The sequence below is a fragment of the Mesocricetus auratus genome, unplaced genomic scaffold (assembly GCF_017639785.1).
Source record: "Mesocricetus auratus isolate SY011 unplaced genomic scaffold, BCM_Maur_2.0 Super-Scaffold_100029, whole genome shotgun sequence".
Lineage (NCBI taxonomy): Eukaryota > Metazoa > Chordata > Mammalia > Rodentia > Cricetidae > Mesocricetus > Mesocricetus auratus.
The window spans coordinates 20,725,517-20,731,821 of NW_024429210.1; the positions used below are offsets into that span (position 1 = coordinate 20,725,517).

The 6,305-nt window shown below is 42.3% G+C and overlaps 1 pseudogene; it reads left to right on the forward strand.

Annotated features, from left to right (window-relative positions):
- The first annotated feature begins 1,175 nt into the window (after window positions 1–1,175).
- Window positions 1,176–3,405, forward strand: LOC121134649 (annotated as a pseudogene).
- The last annotated feature ends 2,900 nt before the right edge of the window (window positions 3,406–6,305 follow it).

Genomic DNA, 6,305 nt, shown 5'->3' on the forward strand with positions numbered 1-6,305 from the left:
GAATTCTGGATTCCCAGCTGTCAGTCTGGGGTCCAAGAGCTCCCCCTTGTTCAGATCTGCTGTCTCTGCTGGTTTTGCCTGTGCATTCTTTGCCAATTTGCTCATCGCTCCTCTCTCTCTGTCACTGGGTTCCGTGGCGTCAGTTCAGTGTTTAATTGTGGTTGTTTGCCTCTGCTTCAATCAGTCACTGGATTGGTGACTGGGGACGCCAGAGGGCAGGGTCTGGAAGGATTGATGCCTTTTTCTGTGTGGCAGATCCTCTGGATGCCAGAAGCGGGCTCCCAGAAGATTAAGGGAGTGGTTGAGGGGCAGAGGGGGGTGATCCCAGGGGGACCCAAGCTCACCTGAACCTGGGGATGCTGGAGGGTGGGGTCTTCAAGGGACTCAGAATTGCATTTCTTTTCTTTTCTTTTTTTGGTTTTATGACACAGGGTTTTTCTGTATTGTTTTGGAGGCTGTCAGTCCAGCCTAGTCCTGAACTCACAGAGATCTGCCTGCCTCTGCCTCCCGAGTGCTGGGATTAAAGGTGTGCACCACCACCGCCCGGCCAGCATTGCATTTTTAAATGACATTTTAATCATATTTCTTCCCAGGAAATATGTTTGATTAATATTTTGATTTTATATAAAGTTATTCTTAAAAATTTCAATTGTGAAAATGCTTTATTAACTTAAAACTCTCTAAATCAGTATCTTTATTGGGAACAGATATTTGTTAAATATTGGATATACAAAGTAAAAATGTAATTTATTTTTCAATATGGTTATTTTCACATTTTATAAACGGAAAATGGAAATTAAAATTTTTTTCTTAATTCTGATGAAATTTTCAACAGTAGCAGAGTGATTTACTATTTTTGAGGTTACATTGTACTATTTCTGTTTTCATGGAGAATGACTTTTTTCTTTCTGAATTTCATGTAGGATGTCAAAAGAGATGACCATTAGAATCCTACCAATTCCCAAAGAATGAGTTCCTCAAATTTTGTTTTCGAGGGCTAAATCACTTTATTTTTTCACTTTTATTCTTCTTTCATACATACATCCTGACCTCAATTTCCCCTCCTTCTTCTCCCAGTGAGTCCCTCTTCTCCCAGTGATTTCTCCTCTGTTCCCCTTCCAAAAAGAAGAGAGCTGGCCTCCCATGATTATTAACTAAACATCTCCTACGAAGACATGTTGACACTGAGAAAAACCCTCATTCAAGCCTCAGTAGGAAGAAAAGAGTTCCAAAAGGTGAGAAAAGAATCAGAGATGCTCTGCTACCATTGTTGTGAGTCCCTAAAGCAAACTAAGCCACATAACTTTAAGGTACATGCATACATGCCGGAGAATTCCTGCTGGTAAACACCTGGTCTTGTTCCAGACTGCCAATACCTATCCATCATTTGTTTTGAAGATAAGTGTTGTTTTCCTTGTTGCCTTATGTGAATCCTGCCTGAGAGTTTCCAAAAAATACAAAGCCTATGCAAAACTTGGTTGTGGAAGCCCAGGACACTGCTGCAGTTCCTGAACCAAAAATTAGCACTTGGCCTTGTCCTTTTGGAAACTTTTTTCAGTTTGTTTTGAGGATATGGAAATCAACTTACTAAGATGAAATTTGGACAAGAATAAACAAATCCCAGTTTGAAGGGAAGAAAGGAAAGTTGTTGATTTCTTAGAAGCCGAATGTTCCTGCAGACAAGAATGGCTAAAATCATTATTTAGGTGTCTCTGAGTCTTCTTTCCATGAACCAACACCCACACCATGACATTTGGCAGCTCAATATGTGGCTTGGAAAAGCACAAAAGATCCATTGAAAAAGGATAGAGGAACAGGTCACTTTAAGAACTAAAGGGACAAGTACCGTCAGCGTATGGAAATGCCAGGATCAATAAGGTATAGGGAAACTTCCCATCTCAGGAACCATGGTATATGCAGTTACTAAAATGCCTGCTAAAATGAAATATAATGTAATTGAAGGAAAAATCGCTTACAGAGCTTTTAGTATTAATTAGAAAACATTACCATTGGTTTCAGGCAACTCCTCTGGAGCCACAGCCTGCTACCTGCCTGCTGACTGTTACACCAACCAGACATTCTGTGCTGATGGAGCAGATGAAAGGCGTAGCTGTCATTACTAGCCTGCAGCTTCCAACACCGGGATTACAAGCCTGTGTATGAGACATTGGGTGTGTGGCGGACAGCCAGACTGTACTGATGTACTGATGAGTGTGACTCCTCCTACACACTACTCTGAAAGGTCATCACAGCAGCAGTCATGGGCAGCCTAGTGTGTGGGTTGTGCTGGCCATCACTCAGGGCTGCACCTCAAACTCTATGCCATCTGCACTCAGGAGTACAGCATCTTTGTCCCCTTCACCTGGATGGTGGCTGTGATCATGCAGCAGCAGACACCTCCTTCCTATGGGAAGCTTATTGCCCAGGGTGCCACTCCACCTGTAGAAGACTTCCCTACAGAGAGCTCTAACACTAACTGTGTTGGGGAACCTGCCTAATCTGCTCCAGATCTTGTGCCAATATATGACTCCTGGAGGTTCTCAGGAGGTTCACAAGCATGGTTGTTCAGTGCATCTTCAGATTGGCTGTCTCCATCTTTGGGTAGTGCTTACTCAAACCTGTAAATCAGCTTGCATCCCTGAGACAAGATCCCAGGTCACTGCATCTACTGCCCCCTCAAAGGCCCTGGATAACAGCACAGGTCAAAACCTGAGGGCAGGGCATACAAAAACATGATGGGGAACCAGCTCCTTCACTAACCATTAAGGCCCCCATCCAAATACCAAGCATAATTCTGGACTTTCCTATTGTTTCAGAGCACCAGATCCACTACCTTCAGTGCCTCTAGATGCCTCACTGATGTCTGGAGTTTTAAGGTGCACCGAGGCTACCTCCTACATAGTCTGAGGTCCCCAGGACCTACTTGGACTCCAGCTGGATATCACAAAAGAGTACTGGCCCCAGAGGATCAGGATGATGTATTGCTAATGCCACTGGTTGAGCAGAAGTCTGGGTATTTAAAGCAGAGAATGAGCTCCTGCTGGTCTGAGCAAAGCCGGCCACCATAGAGTTCTAGACACAATGCTATGATCCTGGGGAAGTGGTTAGGCCTCTCCAGTGTGCTTTCTGGTGCTGAAAGTTAGGTGTCTTTCAGGCAGGGAGAGCCCCTTCTCTGTATGACTAGAGGCTGGATCACCAACCTCTGCCCATCGTGTGGTCCAGGTGGCTGTATTAAGGTTCCCCCAAACTCATAGCCTTGGACAACCCATCCTCCCTGATCCAAATATGGCCTTAAGTACCAGACGGCAGTTGGATAAATATCTTTAAGCCACCAAGTGGTGATTTGGCAAGGGTGACAGTTTTACCCTTGAATTCTATCCTACCTGCCCCACTTAAAGAACACAATTACTAGCTGGGTGGTGGTGGCTCATGCCTTCAATACCAGCACTCAGGAGGCAGAGGCATGCAGATCTCTGTGACTTCGAGGCTAGGCTGTTCCGACAACTTCCAAAATAATACAGAGAAACCCTGTCTCGTAAAACAAAAAAATTGAATACAATTACTTTTGTATTATATTTGCATCATTGCCTTTCAAATAAAAAACATAACTTTAAACTAAAGAGTGAAGAGTTTAAATATCTTATATTTTATTCTTTGAAAATATACTCATTTGCACTGGGGAGGCCCTAGATCCAGGCTCTGTGTTGCATGCAACAAGAGCAAATCTGGTGAAATCAAGTGAGCAAATTTGACTGAAAGCATGGAGATTGAATTGAAAGACAGGAGGGCCAGTCATTTGTGTTAAGAGGTCTCTTCTCTATAATAGAGAGGGAGCAGCCTCATATACAGGCTTATAATACACTGGAAAAAACCCAGGTGGAAGAGATCGTGTTTTCCTAATGCTAGTAATTGATGTCAGTGGGGCAAGCCCGGGTCAGTAAGCCAGGACTAGAAAACAGGATGCACCTGTTGGAAAACCAGAGACTCACAAAGACCCTATGGGGGCTGGGCTCCAACATCTCCCCCCCCTTTTTTATAAATTAGTGCCTGTCTCAGGTGGCTAGGACATTAATGCCAACCTTACCCGTCAAAAGAGAAACCCCCGGGCTGCATGACCCTCCTGCCTTAGGGTGGTTGGCATCCCCTTAGTCTCCCCTTTCCTTGACTGTCTAATTTTTCTGTAGGCTCAACCATAGTTTAGCTGAGGGATTCTCTGTGCTCATCAAGTGACAAACCAAACCTGGAATTGTCTAGCGCCTTAGCCAAATGAATCATAAGATAATACACACTATGGCTACAAGGCCCAGAGATGGAGACACAGCCCATTCTTTGAATAAAAGGCCTCCCATCTGGGATCCCATAAGGATGAGCTCTTCAGAGGACAGAGGATCCCAGGTCTCTTCACCCTAATGATTTGATTGGCCAGTTGAGTATAAACTTTCCCAGGGTAACACAAACGTGTGCCAGGTTAGGCGAACAGGTTGATCGAGATTTAAAACTCCTACCTGGACTAAGTTATTTAAGGAGCTCTGAGTGCTGAGAGCCTCTGTTACTTCCCCTGCTGGTTTATTCACTATAGTTACAGACTGTGAGATGGCAGTCCCACAATGGCTGCTGTAGCAGCAATAGCAATAGCAATAGCTACAATCACCTCAGAAGTGATGCCAAAGTCTCTTTTTTGTTGCATTAGGCCAAACTGTGTTTCTCCAGAGAAATACATTGGCATGGGCACGATACCAGGAATACCATCCACCAAGGCTGATATTTCGCCACTCCAACATCTTTTTAAGTGGCCATGTCCTGTCCAAATACTTAAAAGGGGCTTTTGCCAATCCTCACGGTCCACACTAGTGTTCAATTGTTTTAAATGGTCCTTTTTTTCCCCAAAGGGAAAAACTGGAAAATGAATTTTGTGTTTCAAGATGTGTCAAGGAAAAATTTATAGCCATCCAGTTCTTTGTCAGCTCCAGCATGAAAACTCATGCGTCTGGGGGGCTGATGCAGCAGGCCTGTTCAGAAACTGAGAATCTCGAACAAACACTTTCCTTTCATTCATGACTCCAAATTAGGACAGAATCGGGTCTTCTCCACTGTCTAGCGTATGGATGTTTCCATTTGACCTGAGCAATAACCGCTCAAGTTTCATCATGCCAGAAAATGTCTGAAGCAAATTGCTCAGTGGCATTGACATTTTAAAATTTTGAATCATGTGGAAACTGAGGACAATTATCCCCCACTCCCTTTTATATATTTTGAAGTTTCATTTTGATCAATTTTCCATTGAGTGTCTAGACCTGTTATCTGTTTTTATCATTTTTGGAACTGCTATGTAAGCAAAACATTTTGTAAACAATGACTTATTTCATGTTTGGTGGCTTTTCCCCTTTTTTATAGTGAACACCAAGTAACATGAATACCTATCAACTGCCATGTGTATACATTTTAACTTGCCAAATTCTGTAATAAGAGTAAAAACAATCTGCCATCATTCTTTTATTAGTTTGTGGGCACACCTCATTGTTGGACACTCTTGACGAGCAGTGTCTCTAGTTAAACCTAATTGCTTTCTTAAATTCCTGTTATTCTGATGATGAAACTTATGAGACTGCAGAGCTCTCTCTACCTGAGATAAAGTGACCACTTTTGTTAATCTATCTGTTTACTTGTTCCCTTTTTCCAGTGGGCCTGGAAGGTTAAATGAGCTCTCCTGTCATCCACAAGATGTGGCAATGTTTTTAGAAGAATTGAATTTTGAACTTATTCAATCAATATTTTAACCAGATCATTGCAAGTTCCTATGCACTGAACTGTCTCTATTACTTGAAGAATATAAAAATGTATGCAAATTAAATGAGTCATTTACTAGAAGTTGGAAAACCATTGTGACAACTCTAATTCAACTATCTGAGCTGAAGCCGGAGTTGTTCCCTCCATGTACTTTTTATCATCTACACCATAAGTTACTCTTCCATTAGCAGAACCATGAGTAAAAACTAACAATTATAGGATTTTTCTACAGGGAATGCAGAAGGAGTTGTTAGTATGAATTGTGACAGTCTGTGAGCTGGAACCTGATCATCAATTCTCTTTGAAAATGACAAAAGCATTTTCCCATGAATCACTGTTTTGAAACAATCAATCAACTTGTTGCTTGATATAAGGAACTTGGTTCTCTGCCAAAATATCTCCTAGATTCTGTTAAAAATATAATCCCTGTCTCAAGAAACCAAAAGGAGGAACAATTATCAAATAAGAGTTAAATTTACAATACCCAGCCCACTTGCCTTTGGCAAATTCTGCAAATG